General features: G+C 39.8%; 1 protein-coding gene and 1 long non-coding RNA gene across 26 annotated transcripts in view; one reads left to right on the top strand and one right to left on the bottom strand.

Annotated features, from left to right (window-relative positions):
* AOPEP (aminopeptidase O (putative)) overlaps positions 1-13,923 on the bottom strand; it is a 324,976-nt gene extending 311,053 nt beyond the window's left edge. For 23 of the 25 annotated variants that reach the window (XR_004621807.1, XR_004621808.1, XR_004621812.1 and 20 more), the window contains exon 1: positions 13,843-13,916. The gene's annotated coding sequence lies outside the window, so the exon portion shown is untranslated. Of the gene's footprint in view, positions 1-7,240; positions 7,470-13,719; positions 13,798-13,842 lie in introns of those variants that run through there. The other 2 variants (XM_034647316.1, XM_034647317.1) reach the window with 2 other exon arrangements.
* An 87-nt stretch (positions 13,924-14,010) lies between these two features.
* LOC117796982 overlaps positions 14,011-22,202 on the top strand; it is a 33,822-nt gene continuing 25,630 nt past the window's right edge. The window contains exons 1-2 of the long non-coding RNA XR_004621787.1: positions 14,011-14,671; positions 15,449-15,521. This is a non-coding gene — a long non-coding RNA (uncharacterized LOC117796982). The remainder of the gene's footprint in view (positions 14,672-15,448; positions 15,522-22,202) is intronic.

Genomic DNA, 22,202 nt, shown 5'->3' with positions numbered 1-22,202 from the left:
AAAACAACCTAAATGTCCACCAAGTGTTGAATGGATAAATAAAATGTGATATACCCATACGGTGGAATATTATATGGTAATGAAAACGAATGAAGTATGATGTGTACTATAATGTGGATGAACCTTGCAGGCATCATGCTAAGTGAAAGGAAGACACAAAAGGCCACATATTATACCATTCTATTTATACAAAATGTCCACCGTGGGCAAACCCACAGGCACAGACGTGGTTGCCAGGGGCTGAGAAAAGGGTAGAATGGGGAGTGACTGCCAATGGCTCCTCTTGGAGTGACAATAACACCCGAAAATTAAACAGAGGAGATGGCTGCACAACTCTGCGAATATACTAAAAACCACTGAACTATACAGTTTTAAAGGGCGAGTTTTATGGTATGTAAATTATGTTTCAATAAAGCTATTTTTTAAATAGGCTCTACACCCAACGTAGCACCCAAGGTTGAACTCACAACCCTGAGACTAAGAGTCACACGTGCTAACGACTGAGCCAGCCCTGGGCCCCAAAGCTATTATTTTCAAAAGTGGCAAAAAAGAACAGCAAACCATCTAAACAAAGTTAACAGTGGTTTTCTTACCCATGTCCTACAGAAGATAGAAAATCTTACATAATTTATAACAAAAGACTCAGTAAAAACATATTAATGATATTAGCAAGGATTATTTTAAGTTTAGTGTTTTAAAAGAGCTATTTTAAAAGAGATGCACATTGATCTGAATAGGAAGTTTTAAAGAACTAGGCTATGCCAAGTACAGATCTTCCAACATGGCATGGCATTTCAACCTTAGAATTTATTTTGTATATTATTTTTTTCTTTTTAAATTTTTACTTAAATTCAATTGGCCAACATGCAGTACATCATTAGTTTCAGATATAGCATTCAATAATTTGTCAGTTTCATATAATACCCAGTGCTCATATCACGTGCCCTCCTTAATGCCTATCACCCAATTACCCCATCCCCCCACCCACCTCTTGTATATTATTTTAAAGACTATTGCACAAAGTGTGCCCCGAGTATCTCCCAAACTTCAGTTTCAGTCATATATGTACCACATTCAGTATTTTTGCCATCTTCATACCATCATCTCATTATTTATTAAATACTTTTTCTTCAATCCACTTTACCATTGACTCACCTTTTATAAAGTCCATGAAATCATGAGTATGAATGGCTAATTTGCATTTTCCCACATATATTAAAAGAGATACATAACTATGAGAATCCAAAAGATGCTTATCCATGTACCACTTTAAATCATCTTGCATACAAATCAAGAAAACACTGGTTTAAAAAAATCAGCTGAGCCTGGGAACATATCTATATCTAAACTTTAAAAAGTGATAAGGAAATCAGAATGTTCAGAAAGCCACTTCACAGCAAAGTTTAGGACTGTCCTACTCTATAAAGGCACATTATCAGTGGGAACCACAGGGCTGGCATTCAGCCAAGAAAAAGTATTTGAGAATAACACAGGAATGGATCGTAGAGAAAAATGACAGGCAACAGGTCTCCATAAAGGAAGCAGCTGAAAGAACAAGGATGCTAGGTCTTCTCTACAAGTTCTTGGGTATGAGGTGGTACAGTCCAGGTGCTACTACCATGCTCTGCTTGTCAAACAGAGCCGAACTTGGCAGAAGGCCAACTGCCTAATGGACAGGTGGGCAAGGCTTTTTATTGACTGCTTCCTTCCTGCCAACGCCAGTACTGAAAGCCTGCAGAAGGGCCCACTTCTAAAGTTATATAGGGCAGAGAGGGTCTGGGCTCTACCACACCTGCTCCTCCTGTCTAAAAGAAATATGTGTTAGATTTCATTTTGAAATATTAGTACCATGGGTGCTTTGAAACAGCTTCCTAAGAGCACTTACCCCATTCCTGATGAAGGATGTCATGATACAACGACCCCACACCCCTCCAAAAAACCACACTAAAAAATTTAATCACCTTTTTTTTAACTTCCTTTTCCCACTGCAAGGGGGACTACCTCTTTTTGTAGATATCTATCCTACATAGGTGAAACAATTACATGCCACTGCCTTTATTCTTATCCATTTTAAGAAGCCCTAACTGAACCCTAGGTAGTGATGCACAGAGAAAGACAGTAATGTAATGGGAGGCTCTCTCCAAAGAGAACGGGGTGGGGGGGGGGAGTAGAGAGAAAGAGAGAGAAATGCTTCTTGCCCCAATTTCTGGTCTTGAATCATTTTCCTGGACGCTAGATAAAACAATTTTTTATATAATTCTATGCAGGAAAAAAAAATCATAAGTCATTTTAGATAAATCTCCTCCTTCCCCTCACAGTGAACTTAGGGTACTAGCCTGTAGGCTAGTATTTTCTTAAACACTCTTGATGCCATGCTTAAACACAGTATTTTCTTAACACTCTTGATGCCTTTCAGACTTCTGGCACATGGCCTGGAGACTGTGAAAAGATATACTTTTCCAGTATTTTCTCAATTTAGTTCATTCCTTTTCTGTATGAAGTTTTAATATGTAGCCCCATAAATGTAAATGTAGGCTTCATGACGAGTATTCAGAAAACATGAATTATAGAACAACAAATTTTTAAATCTGACTGGTTTTGTGTTATAATGTTACACTGTCAAACTGGTCCTTTAGGGCCATTTTTTAACCTAGGAAGAATTCTCATGATTTCTAGAATTTTATCCCAAGCATCTCTGCACAATTTCCCAGTAGATATTAAACATTCAGGTAGCTTCATTACTAGCAATTAAGATTCGTATCTGTATCCTCAGAAACTCAGGAAAACATCTGTATCTCAGAACTCCCCAAGGGTAAAATTGTAATCCGATAATGTGTTCTCAAAGTGTGGTCTGAAGATCATGTGCCTAAAAATGAACCAGTGAGGGGCAGGCTAGCGAAGTGGTGCTTGTTAAAAATACAGATTCTTGGGGGCACCTGGGTGGTTCAGTCAGTTAAGTGTCCAACTCTTGATTTCACCTCAGGTCATGATCTCAGCGTCATCAGATCAAGCCTTGCATTAGGCTCCGAGCTGGGTGTGGAGCCTGCTTAAGATTCTCTCTCTCCCCTCTGCCCCACCCCCCTCAAAAAAAAAAAAAAAAGAGGTCTACTAAAAAAAAAGTACAGATTCTTGGACACTGTCTCAGATGTTTTAAATCAGAATCTCCAGGGACAGGGGTCAATAATCCACATTTTAAGTAAGATGTCTAGGTAATTCTACTCTAATGCTTCTGAACCATTTAGCTACTTGAACATTTGCTATCAAAAAGCCATGAAAACAGGATGCTCACAGGTCACTGCCTACACAAAGTACAAAAAGAAAATCAAGGGGTAAATATTTAAAATGAGGGGCACCTGGGTGGCTCAGTCGTTAAGCGTCTGCTCAGGGCATGATCCTGGTGTTCTGGGATCGAGCCCCACATCAGGCTCCTCCACTGGGAGCCTGCTTCTTCCTCTCCCACTCTCCCTGCTTATGTTCCCTCTCTCGCTGCCTATCTCTCTCTCTCTAATAAATAAATAAATAAAATCTTTTTAAAAATTTAAAAATAAATAAATAAATATTTAAAATGAAAAAAGTGGCAAAGTGAAAAGCTGTCTTCTATTACAGTCCGGCAGAGTTTAGATTCCAGTGTGAGCTGCAGCCACCAGGGAGTGCAATGTTACCTGTTAGATCTATAGTGTAGATACCAGTATATCCTCTGCCCTTCAACTTGAAACACAGCATACTCTGTAAAAAGAACTTCATCCCTAAATAAAGATTAAAGGATGTTCCAGCACGCAACGCACTTTTCACTCATTCTTTCACAACACTGTGACTTTGACACCACAATTGGGCAAAGTGGTTCTCAACCACTTTGAGTTGCCTGAGCCAGTGGTTTACAAACTTGAAATGAATCATCTTTAGATCTTGTTAAAACATCAACTAGTGGGCTCCAAGAATTTGCATTTCTAACAAGTTCCAGGTGATACTGACGCTGCTGGTCTAGTGACCAGACTCTGAGAATGAGTGGTTTAAGCTAACTCTGGTCTCCTCCCACCCAGCAGTATTTAGGATTCACTGTGGAGTTCAATGATGCTGGGGGCGAGGGGGGGGGGGAGCCTCCATCTGGCAAACGCTCTAGGAAGTTCCCATCCCTCAAAACTTGCAGTACGGGTGAAAAGTTTGTCCTTTCTTGGCAACTGCAGAGATGAACACCCTTCCCATCCCTCTCCTAATCCCTGGCCTCTGTCTGACCCTACAGCCCCCACTTCCTACCCTGCATGCGCAATCTTTCTGTCCTCTATAGGAAACCGTACTTCCTACAGCAGGAAAGCTGTAGGAAGGGCGGGAGGTCCCTCTGTTCCTGTCTTAGGAAACTACATTTTCTTTAGCCAGAAATCAAGATGGGCTCCCTCCATTTAGTGATTTATTTGGTGACTGTCACGGGGCTACAGCTATAAACAACCCTGGTGAGGAGTACTGTGTCTGAAGGAAATATCAGGCAAAATTAGATTCTCTAGAAATTTTGGCAACATTCAGATCTCATTATTTACATTCTGCTCCTCATGGGAATAAATATATAACAGATTTCTCCATTGAGAAATAGGTCTGGAATTTACACACTACAAATGAGTGCCCCATTCTCTATAAACAGCTTTCAAATCCATCGCATTAAGGTTTAAAATATACTCCTAGCATCAGGTTCTAAGTGGGGAACTGAACATGTATGCAGTTCATCCTTCCCAAGAAAAGAGATTTCAACTAATTCCTAGGAATTGAATAGTATTCGGGAGCAAAATAAGACGACGCATTTGATATAGCTTCAGTATCTTGAGAAGATCTTCAGGATCTCCATTACCTTTTCAACTTGAATACACAACTGAACACATGTAGTTGGGGCCCACGTTAAAATTAATTAGGAAGATTTAAAAGTAAGGTTAAGCAGTTGATTTTGGAGACTTTGATATATACTTAAGGAAACAGAATAAACCTGGAGAACAACACTTAACAACACCAACAGGGAAATGTGTTTTTAAAGTGTTAGCCATAAGCTGGTTAAATGTTGCAAATACTGCGTAACATTAACAATTTACCAGGACATGTAAAAAATATGACTTTCTTAAATCATTGTAAGAACATGACTAAACACAACATATACTATAACCATTGTATTTCCAGAACCTAAAACTTTCTCTTTACTAGAAAAGTCCTTAAGCCATGTTCACCATCAAAATGCTTTGTTATGAACAACAGTCAAGGTCCTTGGGCATACATGTGCTCCAATGGGACCCCTGAAGAATCCTGTATCTGTCCAAGTACTGAGTGTGGTTGCGGACTGAGCACAAAAATCGTTTAGTGTCATCTGCCACTAGAGAGCAATGGATGAGATGTAATGCTGTTGCTTTTTATTTTTTTTATTTTTTTTTAAAGATTTTATTTATTTATTCAACAGAGATAGAGACAGCCAGCGAGAGAGGGAACACAAGCAGGGGGAGTGGGAGAGGAAGAAGCAGGCTCATAGCGGAGGAGCCTGATGTGGGGCTCGATCCCACAACGCCGGGATCACGCCCTGAGCCAAAGGCAGACGCTTAACCGCTGTGCCACCCAGGCGCCCCATGCTGTTGCTTTTTAAAGCGCAACTTCTGTGATAAAATGTTGTCTTCTAGCATGCTTCTGTCTTTAGGATGAATGTCTGTTTTTATGGTTTGGAGAGAACAACTCATTTCTCCTTTGAGATCCTAAACACCAAAACAGATCAAATCCTTATGAAAAATTGGTTATCATTTTTTTTGAGGTAACAGATTAATCTTTTCTTGGAAATCCTCATATTTAAATATGGAAATAAGGTCATAAAATATCATTGTTAATCACTATTAGGGGATTTAGCCATATAAGATATTCCTTAATAAAGCTACTTATTATTCTTTATCAAATATAGTATAACATATTGATCAAACAGATCAGCATCCACAAAAAATAATGCATATAAAAATCAAGTAAAAATGTCAAGGCTTTTAATGCCACCTACTTACTTCCTATTTTGCAATGACAGCACTTGTGATATAACAAAATCTATGTCAGCTTATATCTGTAGATTAAGATTTTTTTTTCAATGTCTTGTAAAAGAGGTGGGAGTTAGTGCCCACTCTTTCTTGATGAATAACGCAAGGTAAGCTCATTAAATAAAGTAAAAAAAAAAGTTCCACTGAAGTATGGATTTATTGAATACAGGAAAAAGCATTTAAACCCATATTCTACAAGTAGTTTATGGTCCAGTTTACTGAGTCCACTGTAATTACTTCTCAATCAACACTGTACATACATATAATTACAGTTTAAAAATAAATATGAAACAATAAGGAGTAAAAGAGAAGACAATGCGGCTGGGGGAAGGCCAGGGAAAAGAACATCTCTAAGAGGCTGTAAGATTTAAGGATATGCTGACACTTCTGCCAAAGAGCAGACTTCTTAATGAGATGCCCAAGTGCAAAAGAGAGACCCTGAAATTAGCTCACACAGCACAGAACCAGGGCCTTTTGAAAAGTAATATATTTAGAGGTAAAGGACTGCAAAATCAGATTAAGAAAATACGGAAAAAGAAACAAAAAAGAACTCCTCACCTAAAAAAAAAAAAAAAAAAAACTACCACAAACCAAACTGGATAAACTCCACAACTTTAAAACATTACAGAAGGGAGATACAAGATCTGGGAACTGATGATGTTAGAAAAAGAGCTGAGGGGACGCCTGGGTGGCACAGCGGTTAAGCGTCTGCCTTCGGCTCAGGGCGTGATCCCGGCGTTATGGGTTCGAGCCCCACATCAGGCTCCTCCGCTATGAGCCTGCTTCTTCCTCTCCCACTCCCCCCTGCTTGTGTTCCCTGTCTCGCTAGCTGTCTCTATCTCTGTCAAATAAATAAATAAAATCTTTAAAAAAAAAAAAAAGAGCTGAGAAACACTTAATGGATAGAGTAAGGAAACAAACATCCAAAAAGTCTTACTTCTGTTCTCATTTCAGAACTCAGGCTGCTCCCCAGCTGTGTTTCCAGCTTGCTCCGTCACTGTACGCTGGCTATTTTCCCTCCCCCAAAATTACCTACTCGGTGCCAACAACGTTTTCCTTCACTCCATTCAGCAAACCAATGGTGCGCTCTTGACATTTTCATTACTGGGAACAGCCCCATCACTGAAATACCTCATTTCCATCATCTAATATCAGAGCATGCCCTCCTGTTCTTCCCACTCTTTCTCTTGCTTACTCACCAACTCTTACTACATCGAAACTCCAGTCCCTCGACTTTTCCATTATCTTCAATGCATCTGCTCCCTCTGGCTCTAGGGCAGAAGTGCCAGTCGGGGGATGATTTTGCCCCTCAGAGGACATTTGGCAATGTTGGACATTTTTGATTGTTGCAACTGCAGCGGTTGGCTACTGGCATCTAGTAGGTAGAAGCCAAGGACGTTAAACATCGTGCCAAGCACAGGACAGCCCCTATGAGGGAGAACAGGAAATGTTTCTGAAGTTGACAGTCTCTGCTCTGTGGCCTTCTTTGGATAACGTGATTCATTTCTTCAATCACTCTTAGAACATTTTAACCTCAATTCTCTTGCTCTTTCGTCCTTCTGACACCTGCTCTATAAAACCTAACTTTCAACCAATTGAATCACCCAAGTTTTCTACTTCTAAACTCAGTGTACTGAACTCAAAGCTATAAAAAAAAAAAAGTTAAATAAATAACTGTCACATGACCATGCAAACGGCAGATGCTACATATTCACAGATTCCAACCTCAACAGGACCCCCGGCATGACCAGGCAGGCAACCTTTCATGTCTGTTTCCAGCTGCCCCCTCAACTCCTGTTCTTTCCCCTCAGTGACTATTCCAAACTTCTACCTCTCCTCTCAATCCTCACCTCACCAAATCAGCACTCAGTATCAGCCAATTTACCTGCTTCACTGAAGAAATTTTGCCACCATCCAGATAAGAGCTTACACATATTCCCTCCCCATCCTATAAACCTATTCATCTCTATCCCCACACCTCCCCAGGCCATCCCTCCCAGGAAGGTGGAGTAAGTCTCCTTCCTGTCCCAGCACTCCCTGATCATGGCCTGTGCTCTGTCACCTCTCACTGACCTCTAGGAGGCTGCTTCATCAATAATCCATTCCCTGAATGCCTTCCCTCAACTTCTTCCCCTTTCTCAGCCCTTTTCCCCTCAGAGTTAAGTGATTGCTCCAATCTCTTCTCAGGGGGAAAAAAACACAACTGAACAAAAACCCCTCCTTACTTCCACATCTTTCTCCAACTCTTCTCTCTCCCCACACAGTCAAATTCCTTAAAAGAACTGTCTTCACTCCCTATCCCCGTCAGTCACTCCATCTCCCCTCCAGTCCACTGTGCACACCCCTCCCATGCCACTAGAACCCCACAGTGGAGGCAAACGACTCCCTATATGTCAGTAGATTCTTCCAGGCCTGAATTCTGAAGCATTAACGACCATACCCTCCTTAAAATTCTCTCTTCTTTGGTTTTTGTGATACCACTCTATCTCTTCCTACTGATTTGGTGCTTCCTTTTCCCCCTCCCTAGATGCTGGCATGCCTTCCAGCTCTAGCTTCAATTTTTCTCACGTCTATGCACTCCATGCTCTGGTCACTTTGAATGCACACATCGAGTCCTGACCTCTTCTCAGTTTTCCTAGTGAACACCACCACCATCTACTCAGTTACCCAAATACCCCGGATTTCTTACTCTTGCCCACAAATAAACAACTGCAAAGTCCTATTGATTTAACCTATGTATCACTTGGATCCATCATATCAGTTCATTCTCTTAGCAACCTATCCAATTCTGGGCATTCTCTCTCACCTAAAACATATATAAGAATATTAAGTACCTATAAGTAAAAAAAGGGAGTCTCCTCTTACAAGTAAGGATGCTACACAAACACAATGAGGTATGATTCAAAGGAACACAGAACGATTTCTTTTTTTTTAAATGGATTCTGTTTTGGGTGCCTGGGTGGCTCAGTTGGTTAAGTGACTGCCTTCGGCTCAGGTCATGATCCCGGGGTTCTGGGATAGAGTCCTACATCGGGCTCCCCCTGCTGTGCGGGGAGCCTGCTTCTCCCTTTCCCTCTGCCTGCCACTCCCCCTGCTTGTGCTCTGTCAAATAAATAAATAAAATCTTTAAAAAAAATTTTTTAATGGATTCTGTTTGAATATATGCAAATCATTTAATCATCACAGGCTTCAGATTCCCAACTGCTGAGTGAAGGGTATGAGAGAAATACCTAAGGGCCCTCTGAATCCTTAACATTCATTCTATACTTCGATTTCTGCCAAACATTACTCAGACAGTTCACACCTCCAAATATGCACCATACTTGCTACACAGGCAAAACATGATCAGTGCAAAAGAAATAGGCTGAGATGTCTCTCCTTTGCTGCCAAAATCTATCAAGCATATCCCAATTCCCATCAGTTTCAAAAACTAAACCTTCAATTGCAAGTGTCAAAGAAATAAAATGTAAGCAAAGGAAAAAGCCAAGAAAAAATTATAGTGAAATTGATTATGTAACTAAAAATGCTATCTCAAGATCACTTCTTCAGGAATCAAGCAATACAGAGTAATGAGTTAGCAACAAAATAAATGTGCCATAAACCATTCTGACAGTCAGTAACAACATTATAAACAAAAAGCTCTTTTTACCCACAGAAAAAGAGTGTGGGAATTGTGCAATATCTAAAGTCAAATACCAACACGATATATATGGCAATATAAGATCTTAAAACGTTTCAGGATCTGCTTTTTCAAAGACAGGCTCTCAGTGAAAGATAATATGAACTAAGCTGTGAAAATGCAGTTTGAATGCCATTCAAATGTTATCGCCCCAACCAACTGAGAAGCACCAGTCACCCTTCCGACAATTTGGGTTCAGATGCTCTTCCATTGCCTACTAAGCTCAGAAGTAATGTTCTATTTTAAAAATGGTATAAAAAGAGAGGGTAGAGGAAGGATGCGGCAGGCAAAACAATTTACATTGCAAAATCGATACTGAGCCAAGTGTCAACACCAAACACAAATCACCACTGGAGCCACCCAGCCTGGGTTCAAATCCCAATTTCACCACCTGCCAGCCTTGTAAATTCTAACAATTCAATTGATTTAAGTTCTCTGCATCTAGTTTCTTCATCTGTAAAAAAGAATGGTGATAGTACCTACCTCACAGATGAAGTGCTTGGAATAATGCCTGGCATACTGTAAAGGCTACAGAAGTACTAGGTAATGTTATCATGATTATTATTTCCCTTACTACACTGAGACTAAATATCAGGTGAGACGACCACTCACACTGTAATACAGGCTCAAGATCCAATTTAACACTGTTACCAGGTATTCTGTTCACTGTTCAATAACAACGTTATTTCAATTGGTATTTCCATCCCCATCCTCTAGAAACTCACAAATCAAATCACCAAGTATTATATCATATGAAATGCGTATATAGAAGCATAATTCAACACGCATCAAAAGTGTAGCATATGCTATATAAATACAATAGAATGTTATTCAGCCATAAAAAGGAATGAAATTCTGATCTATGCTACCACATGGATGAACTCTACTACAAAAAGGATGAATCCTGAAAATATACTAAATAAATAGATACGAAAGGATAATGCACAAGTCCACCTAGAATCGGCAAATTCAGAAAAACAGAAAGTAGAACGGAGGTTACCAAGGGCTGGGGGATGGTGCGGGAGGAGGGAAATGGGGAATTACTTTTTAATGGGTACAGAGTTTCTGTTTGGAATGATGAAAAAATTCTGGAAATGGATAATGGTGATAATTAAACCAATACTGCAAATGTGTTTAATGCAATGAAGTATATGCTTAAAAATGGTTAAAATAGTAAATTTTGTATTATGAGTATTTTACCACAATCAAAAAATATCTTTTAAAAATACAACCTATATTTTCAACAGTACCTTTCAACACGAGCATCAGCCTTAATGGTACTAAAATTAAAAAAAAAAAAAAAAAGATCACATATTTTCAAGTTCCTGCCTATGGACACCAAAGGAGTCAATATCAACTCTTAGCTGGACTTGGTTTAAAGCACAAGCTGGAAAGTGGGTACATAACTTCGGAAATTCAAAAAGGAACATTATTTCATTTTGCTGATAGTCAATTTTTTTTTTAGCTCGTTGAAAAGGAAAAAAAGAGGATTATACTGAGAAAAATACCTTTATATGTGGCTAATCCAGAATGGTAGTTTTATGAGGAGGTATTTATCCACATGGAATCATAACATGAGTGCAGCAGTATACCTGTGTAGGGCACCATAAATGGATGTGTTCAATTCAAAAGTAGAGGGGGTTCCCATACATTGGTAGACCATAATTTAAGCCACTGAAGTATCCCCCAAATTCAAAACAGAAATTAAAAGTCTATTATTTTGATACATATAATAACACAAAATATTTGAAGTCTCCATTCCAAACACCACAACCAAAAGGCATATTGCATTTCAAAGACACAACAAAAGTAAATTTAATAAATTAGCATTTTCCCAGAATGGCTAAGGTTAGGGCACACTAGCTGGGATAATTTAATTCTCCAGTAAACTCATAAATACCATATATCAAATATCACTCAAAAAATGATACATAAGGCCAAAACCAAACTAACAATATTAGCAAACAGTTATATGGCTCTTCCAATATGCCTGATTTGCTCTAAGCTCTTTACAGACGCTAACTCACTTTATCCTCACAACAATATTCTGAGAAAAGTATTCTTATTATTTACATTTTACAGATGAGGAAACTGAGGTGTAGAAGGGTCAACTACCTTGTCTGGGCTCACTGAGCTGCTAGTAAGTGGTAGAGCTAGGACCTAAATAATGGAAATGTGGTTCCCCAAACCCTGCTTTTAATCACTATGGTTTAAAATCTCTTGGTGACACTGAGGAATGGAATACATAGAAGTACAGGCAAACTCAAAAGGCAAAGTAGCTTGGGTGGTCAAATATAATAAAAGCTCTGAGGAAATCACTGTATCACAACACAGGACAGTAAGTGATATTTAAAATGACTGCTCTGAGACATAAGAAAAGGTTCAAATACGTCAGTATGCTTAGTATTTAAGAAAGCAAGGAATTGTTTAGGTCATTTAAAATTTTTCTATCCAAAGCAGTCAGTATGATTTTCATTTCTAAAAGGGTAAAACTTTCAACAATCCAGAATTACACATTCCCTGAGGGGTCTAAAAAGGGTTGTACTGAGCAATCTTGCTTGCCTCTTATCTCATCTTAAAGATAAGGATGGCGTGTCTCTGTGTGTGTGTGTGTGTGTGTGTGTGTATCATAAATTAAGCTTTCCAGGTGTTTCAATTCCAGATATATAAGACCTTAATACTAAAGATATTATAAATCATTTAGATCAGAGAATAAACTCATCACTTAGATTGATGTAAGAATAAACACACAGAATTACATGTGACTATTGTGAAAAGCCTAGAATTTGATCGTTTATAGTAGAGTTATTTAAAAAAAGAAAAGGTATAGGCTCTGAAGTCATACACAGACCTCAACTGAAATCCTGGCTCCACCATTTAGTAACTAAGAGTTTTTGGCAAATTATCTTCACGTACCTGAGCTTCAGTTTCCTTCTCTGTAAATTGAGGGTAATAATTCCTAACTTACAAGGTGGTTGTGTGAGCTAAGAAGAAAACATAAGTAAAGTGTCAAACGTGGTCCCGGAGATACAGCGGATGGTTAACGATGAGTGACTGTTACTCCCTAATCTTATTCTACTTTGTCCCCCTAATATTAGAAGAATCTAATCTTACCAATTAGCAAGTCATTGGCAGGCTTCTCAAAATTATATTAAGAAAGATATGCTCTATTCAAAAATGGAACATAAAGTACAAAAAAATACAAAACCAAACCATCAACGGATCAAAGATTTCAGAATCCTGCCTTTCCTCCCATATCAATCCTGTTGGGTTTTGTAATAACCCATATTCTTTTATCAACAAGATGAATTTTATTTTTTGCTGTCTAAACATTCCTAGTGGCGTACTGTTGCTTATTTATTTTGACGGCTAACTTTGCAAAGGTACTTGTTACCACTGCTTGAAAACCAAAAAGAAAGCCAGGAACAAGGAACATTTTAATGAAATGCTCTAATAACAGTTCCATCCATCTCAACAGCTGATTGGATCCCATGTGGACCATTTATTATCACAACAGATTTTCACATTACTACGCCACTTCCTTACTCAACAAATACATGCTTTAAGGAGCAAAACTCTGACTGCCAGTACGAATGCTCTTTAAGGACACCAAAACTCAAAGCTTGATGCTCTCAGTAAGGATCCTAGGGGCGGGGGGTGGGAACTAGACGGTTCCGGGGGGAGGACAGGGAAAGTGGCTGGGTTTCACTACAAGTGAAATTAAGAGAATCATAAACTGTTATCTCCTTAAACAAGCCTGGATATGAGTCTTGTGGGGCAAGGAGCGAAGAGGGGCGGGGGAAGTGGGCCTGGAGGCAGGAGAGGAAGAGGGACGCAAATGCAGGCTGAAGAATGGTCTGTGCCACAGGGTAGAGGAAAGCCAGCGCCCATCCGCACTGCGAGAGCTGAGGCGGAGAGAAGTGGCTGCTCAGCCCAAGTCCCCAGGATCGGGTTCAGCCTCAGGAGTCTGGGAGGACTGAGAAGGAATGGGGACCCCACCGACGGAAGATGAGGATTGAGGAGGATTCCCGGTCGCCTTCAAAAGGGATGCCGCTGTCCCCGCCGCCATCGCGGTGCCAGAGAAGAGGAAGGCATGGACCCAACAGGGAGCGAACAGGTTACCTGTCTTAGCCGCCTGCCCACCGGTCTCCACTTCCGCAGACTTTGGGTTACCACGGGCTACCCGGGCCGCGCCTAGTGACGTCATCCACGCGCGCCTGGACCGCAGTCGGTCAGGCCCGCCCCCTCTGGAAGAGCTGGGAGGAGTCGCCGAGGGGAGGTCTGCGCAAGCGCGGGAGTGCGCGAGCCTAGGCTGGCGGGGGCAGCTTGGCTTGGGGATTATGGGGTTGCCCTGTTACTCGGTTGTTTCTAATTGCAAAATCTTATAGGCATTTAAGGAAAAAAAAGTTACTGAATTACAACAGTGCACTTTTTATTCCTTATTTTACCCTGCTCCTGGTACATATAACTGTAATGTACATATTCGTTCCACCACAATTTATTAAAGTCCTATTATGTGCCCCGCAAGCCCTGTTAACGGAATCGGGAGGAGGTTATAGCAGTGAACAAAACAGTAATCTGCTGGAGATTACGTTTCAATTCGGAAAGTGAACACTGAATAACTCAACAAATCTACATGCGTTCGTAGAGATCAGAAGTGTGTGGAAGGGAAAAGTTTGCTCAGAAACTAAAGGAAGGAGGGCGCCCATTAGTTTGAGATGCTGAGAAAGTTAACTATGAAGAGGCCTGTTGAATTGAGAAGTCAGCTCTGTCGAGATCTGGAGGAAGAACAACCAAGAGAAGGACCGACATGTTCGAAAATTATGGGGAGGAGATAATATCTGGTGCCGTTGTGAAAGTGAGAAAGGAGGCTGCGGAAAGAACGGAAGATGCGATCAACAAGGCAAGCAGAGCCCTGATCTTGGAGAGCCTTTCTGAGTCAACATAAACGGTATGGGTTTCATTTGAACTGTAATGGGTGGCCAGTGAAGAGTTTTAGACATGCAAGTGACAGGATCTGTTTTTATAAAACCTACCGAGGTGTTCTGTTTGCAGTGAACTATTGGGAGACAAAGGATGCAGAGAGCAAGTTGCTTTTGCAGTGATGCTGTAAGAAATGATGGAGAGAAACGAACAAATTTAAGGGATAATTTGGAGCTAGAGATGACAGACTTGGAGATGGATTACACAAGGCGTTAAAGGGGAAAAAAAGATGTCAAAAATTACTCCTAAATTTTGGGCCTCAGCAAAAAGCCAGATAATGCAGCTGAAACAATTTCTAATGCTTTGCAAGATTTGTTCCTCCTTCCTTCAACGCCGATCCTTTGCTTCTTTGTTACCAAGCCCTCTTGGTTCTCCTCTATCTCTTTGACCATCTCCTCTCAGTTTCCATTGAGGGGCTCTTCTTTCTTTTGTTTTCCTTAACTCTCTCCCCCTTGATCTTATGCTACATCAAGCTGGAAACCCAAAAGCCCACAAGTGCTCAGGCAGTGAACACAAAGGAGTGAAGCTCATGATTAGAGACTATGGAGAACTGGAGTTCATGGTCTCTGCTCAGTTGTGGATGATTTTTGCCAACCAAGAGTGCTGGCTTGGTGATGTCAATCCTCATTTTAAAAGATAAATCAATATACAGATACTTACATAAAATTTCTTAAATTTTAAATGTTAGTCACTAATATGAACTTTGTTAAACTTTTATTTTGGACCAATCAAAACACATCTGCAGGCCACAAGTTTGCCTCCGTGGTGGATATTTTCCCATCTCGATGACTTCATCTATTCTCATGGGACTACCACCGGTAAGTTGATAACTCCCAAGTCTGTCTCTCCACGCAAACCTTTTTAAAATTTCCTATTGAAATACTCAAACTTCATCTAGATGTCCAGTTGCCATCTCAAACTTGACATTTAAAACTGAACTCATCAGAGACTTAACTATAGGGAACAAACTGAAGGTTGCTGGAGGGGAGGTATGTGGGGGTATGGGGTAAGTGGGTGAAGGCGTGATGTAATGAGCACTGGCTGTTGTATGCAACTGATGTATCACTGAATTCTACCTCCGAAACTAATAATATATTATATGTTAAATTAAATTAAATTAAATTTAAATAAAACTGAACTCATCATCTGCCCCCACTGTCAAACCTAACCTACTCAGTTATTCTCTATCTCAGTTAACAGTATCAACATCCACCCAGGCACCCAAGCCTGAAATCCAGAATGATCCCATGCTTATCTCTTTCCCTGATCCCACAGTCTAACCAAACATGTCCTGACCTTGATCTCTTCAATATTTACTACATTTGCCCATCACCTCCATTCTAACTAACCACTGCCTTTGATGAAGTATTTGTATCTCTCTTCAGGAAAGTCACATAACCTTTCTGCACCTCAGTTTTTTCACTTGTAAAATGAGAGAATTGAACTAGTTGATTTCTAAGATCTATTCCATTTGTAAAATTCTATTTTCTAAAGCCACCAAACATACCACAATCACTGTCCTGAATTTTTGGGGGTTTCTTGCCTGGCTGTTTTAATAAGGATATTGTGACTAGGTTAACAGGAAAAACTGAACTTGATAAAAAATAATCAATACAAAATGAAATTACCAATGGCTAAAACTAGACACAATTCTGCAATAGAATAAAAAATGAAAAAGAACTACTGGTTGGCAACATTGAAAACTGGAAAAATTGAGAAAAACAGACATGATAAAATTGTCATTTATTAAAAGTTGATGGGAAAATCAAATTTGCTTGACAAAATAAAACCTACAGGTTTGTGTAGAAAAAAATTGGTCTTGGTTAATTAACCACAAAAAAAAAAGCTAATAATATCAGAAGCTCTAATGGCTTTAATTTTTCATGAAGAAAAAAAGTAATACTGAATTATAACTTCAGTGTGAAGTTTACATGTAGAAAAACTGGAACTGATTCCAGTGAAAATAATTTTAGTAAAATGGAAATGCAAGAAACGGTTTAACTATAATATAAAATCAAACATGGAATTTCATTGGCATAATGAAATTTGCTTTTTTTTCTTATTTTAAAGAATTTAATATATATTTTAAAAATTTCAAGTAAAATTTTAAAACCTGGATTTGAAGTTGAGAGTATGGTGATTTCTGATATTAAGTTATTTAAAGTTGGTTTACATGCAAGAGTTTCTCATTTTGATGATAAATGGGTAAAAAGAACTCAGAAAACTGGAAAAGTATGCACTTGAAACTCTGTATATGGCAATTAATCAATCACTAGAGCAAAGACAACAAACACTTGGTAAGAGCTGTCTTGTTTTTCTGAGTTATTCATACATTATGATCGTGATCATACTTCAGCTGACACTTTATATTGTTATGTTTGTTACCCATAAGGATAAAGATCCTCTTCCATTGTCTTTTTTTCTTTCCACCTGTTTCTCAGTTATTTGGGTAAGTTATATTTTACAAAGTAATTATAATGAATAATATAGCTATTTACTCAGGAATAAAGGAATAGATTTCTAGGGGCGCCTGGGTGGCTCAGTCGTTAAGCGTCTGCCTTCAGCTCAGGACATGGTCCCAGGGTCCTGGGATCGAGCCCCACATCAGGCTCCCTGCTCTGCTGGGAAGCCTGCTTCTCCCTCTCACACTCCCCTTGCTTGTGTTCTCTCTCTTGCTGTCTCTCTGTGTAAAATAAATAAATAAAATCTTAAAAAAAAAAAAGGAATAGATTTCTAGGATTTGTCTCTGGCTTATGTCAAATATGGTGTGTGTTCTGTGAAGACTTTTTGCACAACAGTTAAAATTATAATTTAAGTGCCATCTTTCCTACAGAGGAGATACTTTGGTTTAAATCTGAAATGTTGAAAAGTCCTGATATTTTTATGTCAGTTTCTTATATCTCAAAATACATAGAAAAAGACAAATTTTAGGTCATTTTCTATTCCTTGTTCACGAAACAGCAATATCATAAATGTTTCTTTCAAATACGATTTTGCCAATGTCAACAAACTTTTACTCTTCATAGAAATATAGATTAAAAATGAAAAAGAATCAAACTCACTGATTTTTTTTAAAGATTTTATTTATTTATTTATTTATTTATATTTATTTATTTATTTAAGAGAGAGAGAACACGAGCAGGGGGAGGAGCAGAGGGACATGGATAGGGACAAGCAGACTCCCCCCCCCCCCCGGGGGGGGGGCGGGNAGAGAACACGAGCAGGGGGAGGAGCAGAGGGACATGGATAGGGACAAGCAGAACCCCCCCCCCCCGAGTGTGGAGCTGGACATGAGACTCAATCACAGGACCCCTTGATCATGACTTGTGAAGTCAGACACTTAACCACCTGAGCCACCCAGGTGCCCACCGCTTTTTTTTTTATTTAAGATTTATTTATTTGACAGAGAGAGACAGCCAATGAGAGAGGGAGCACAATCAGGGGGAGTGGGAGAGGAAGAAGCAGGCTCCCAGCAGAGGAGCCTGATGTGGGGCTCGATCCCAGGACCCTGGGATCACGCCCTGAGCTGAAGGCAGACGCTTAAAGTCTGAGCCACCCAGGCGCCCCCCACCGCTTTTTTTTTAACTCTCTATCTCTACTTCTGTATTTGCAGCTTTAGCCTTTAGACATTTTTAAATACAATATTTGTCTTTCAGTGGAAAATAATCCCTCAGTTTGTAAATCAGAAATATCCAGGCCAGCAAACTGAAGGTAAAGTCTACCCCACCCCTGCTTTTGGTTTACCTTAACCTGTGTGTTACTTCTTAAAGAGAAATCTCAAAGGTCTATCAAAGATAATTTCTCAAAGAAATTTCTCACAAAAGGAAAGTATTTTGATTGGGTCCAAGAGTGTTCGGTAAGTTTATTTCTAATGCTACCATCATACATTTAAAAAATAGTTTTCTAAGGGGCACCTGGGTGGCTTAGTTGGTTGAGCATCTGACTCTTGATTTGGGCTCAGGTCATGATCTCAGGGTCATGGGATCAAGTCCCCTGTCGGACTCCATGCTCAGCGTGGAGTCTGCTAGAGATTCTCTCTCTCCCTCTCCCTTTGCTCCTCCCCACCCCCATACGAGGTATGTGCTCTCTCTCTCTCTAAAAAAAAAAAAAAGTTTTCTAGAAAATACTGTTTTTTGATGAAAATTGTTGATGTAGATATAATTTTTATTTAAATGTTTATGTTCATATACACAAAATCATCACCCCACAGAATCAAAATGACTGAGTCGAGTTCTTATATTTATTCAGTAACTCCTGAAAATCTTTAGCTGATCTTTCGCTTCTAAAACTTGTACTTGTGAGTATTTATTCATGCCACAAGCAGAGGTATTTCCTAAGTTCTGGCATAATTGGAGTACATATAGAAGATATGCTTTTCATTAATGAGTGTTTTTCCCCTTGATCCTATCAGCCCGTGAAATAGTTCATATCCCCACTGAGATTCAGTGCATTGGAACATTTTCAAGAGACTTTCTGACGTGGCTTAGGTGAACTATGTACATAGAGGAGGGGAAGACAGAGACTGCTGGCTGCCCTCAATGTCCAGTCTCTTTTTTCATAGTAATAGAATCCTCAAATTTTATTTTTTAAAGATTTTATTTACTTATGAGAGAGAGAGAGACTACGCATGCGTGAGCAAGAGTGGGTGGAGGGACAGGGAAAGGGAGAGGCAGAGAACCTCAAGCAGATTCCCTGCTGAGCACAGAGCCTGAAAGGGGCTCCATCTCACAACCCTGAGGTCATGACCTGAGCTGAAACCAAGAGTCAGACGATTAACCAACTGAGCCACCCAGGTGCCACAAACCCTCAAATTTTAGATAATAGAATAGCCTATCTTTGCGGGACACGTGGCCACTCTCCTTCTGCCCCTCCCCCTGCATATGCTCACTCTCTCTCTCATATAAATAAATAAAATCTTTTAAAAGAGTATTTAAAAAAGTAATAAAAGAAAAGCTAGCTGGCATAAGGGAAAAGATGTTTGAATTTCGGCAGTCACCTTGACCATGGATGATAAGCATAAGGATGAAAAGTCAACATGCTGAGAAAGGAGGGGGAGAAGGAGCGTGGATCCTGAGTCATTGCTGACATTTTTGAGATGCTGACCCTGATATCTCTCTCTGGACTTCTTATTAAACAATACTGCTTCTGGTTTTTGCCTGTTAGTAAAGTTTGTTGTTGTTATTGCTGCTGCTTGCAATTAATTTTTGGTGTGTGCAATCAAAAAAGGAAAAAAAGAATCCCAGCATTTTGGGCAGCATGGATTTCTCTCTTCACTCTTTTCTATACCAAGCCTTGTTTTCCGTGTTTAAATATTACTCACTGCTGAGGCTTCTGGTCTTACTCCTGTTCTTATTTTTGTTGCTGCTACTATCTTACTCTTTGGAATGTGCTAATAAACCCTTCTCCGTGATTTGCCCTACTGTACACTAGATTTAAATGATGTTTTGCATACCTCTAATCAGTGCAGTTTTGGGTATGCCATTACCACTGTTTTAGGCTGAATTGTAAAGAGTTCACAGAAAGGAAATGAGGGGCGCCTGGGTGGCACAGCGGTTAAGCGTCTGCCTTCGGCTCAGGGCGTGATCCCGGCGTTATGGGATCGAGCCCCACATCAGGCTCCTCTGCTGTGAGCCTGCTTCTTCCTCTCCCACTCCCCCTGCTCGTGTACCCTCTCTCGCTGGCTGTCTCTATCTCCGTCAAATAAATAAATAAAATCTTAAAAAAAAAAAAGAAAAAAAAGAAAGGAAATGAGTCTTTGCGTTCCCTAGAAAATAAAGTTGTGCCTTGCCTTGTTACAAGAGGCCCCAGGATTTCTGGGTACGAGTGGTCTACTAAATCCCCATCCGCTACAGGATAACTCATAATTGTTCCTGATTCTGTCACTATCTACATGGCCCTAGCAACGCACTCAGTTTCTCTGAGCTTGCATTTTTCTCATTTGTGTAGTGAGAGAATGTCACTAAATGATTTTATGGTGGTTGTTTTTTTTTTTAATTTCAAATTTCTACTTTTCTATGTTCCCATAAGTACCAAACATAGTTACATAAGCCCTTAAGCTCTTAATAGAATTTCCTTAAGAATAAGGAAATTAGCTTAAAGCCTGTCTGCCATGTCTCTGGCCCATTTAATGTCACCATAGTCCACCCACATGTCACACCAAAGGGAGTGAGTGTGTTAAAACCCAGCATGGGTTGCATGCCATCATTTCCTAAGGCAGGAGTTGTGGCAAAAAAAAAAATTCTCTCTGAAATTCCTTGTGGATTGGTGAGAGACAGGTGGGATGAATGTATCAAAATATAAATGCAGGATTTTAAATATTTGCAAGTTTCTAAAAGAAAAATCATGCCAGAGTCGGGTGGTTGGTAAATGAAAGTTGAATGTAATGACTGGCCTGACAGCTACAAGCCACAAGTCATCTCAGTAACTTGGTCAATATGGGTTGAAGAGATTACCATAGATTTTATATACAGTCGACCCTTGAACAACATGGGGTTGAACTGTGTGGGTCAACTTACACATGGATTTTTTTTTTATAAATACAGTACAGTACTGTAAATGTATTTTCTCTTCCTTATGATTTTCTTGATAACATTTTCTTTTCTCTAGCTTACTTTGTTGTAAGAATACAGTATATAATTCATATAACATAAAATACATGTTTATGTCATGGGTAAGGCTACTGGTCAACAGTAGACTATTAGTAGCTAAGTTTTGGGGAAGTGAAAAGTTATATGTGTATTTTTTTTAAAAGGTTTATTTATTTAATTAATCTTTTTAAAAGATTTAATTTTATTTATTTGAGAGAGAAAGAGAGAGCGGGGGGCGGGGCAGAGGGAGAGAGTCTCAAGCAGACTCCACACTGGGTGCAAAGCCGAATGGGGGCTCAATCTCATGACCCTGAGATCATGACCTAAGCCAAAATCAAGAGTCGAACACTTAACAGATTGAGCCAGCCAGGTGTCTCAAGTTATATGTATATTTTTGACTGCATGGGGTGAGGACGGGATCAGTGCCCCTAATCCCCATGCTGTTTAAGGGTTAACTGTATAGTCACATAGCAGTTTGGGCCACAGATCTTATCACTACACTGGTGGTTCATGCCAGAAGTAAATGGCGAGGAGAGTCTGCGGCTTAAAGCAACAGGGTCATTTCCAAGGGCACTGAAACTGAAAATGATGCTCTTTTTACTAAAAATAAGAAGAGGCACAGGGAGCAATCGAAGTATTGTTGCCAAAAAGGATGGGATATGGGGATTCCTAGAAAGAAAGAGAATGGTGTTCGTGATAACATATTCATTTTTACCAGAGGAGGGAGATAACAACAGTTTCCAAAGATTCCAATGAATGCAAACACTAAAGAGGTTCGGCCATGGATTACACAGAGCCTCTGGCTTCTAGAAAAGAAGGTCCCTCTACACTCATATCTGGTCTGTCATTTCTTCTCTAACGCGGGAGCACGGTCAGTGGGAAAGGGGGTGTGTGAGACTTAGCATTAACACG

Source organism: Ailuropoda melanoleuca, chromosome 17, assembly GCF_002007445.2.
Source record: "Ailuropoda melanoleuca isolate Jingjing chromosome 17, ASM200744v2, whole genome shotgun sequence".
Classification (NCBI taxonomy): Eukaryota; Metazoa; Chordata; class Mammalia; order Carnivora; family Ursidae; genus Ailuropoda; species Ailuropoda melanoleuca.
Note: the sequence above shows the minus strand (reverse complement) of the source record. Positions and strands in the feature narration are given on the sequence as shown.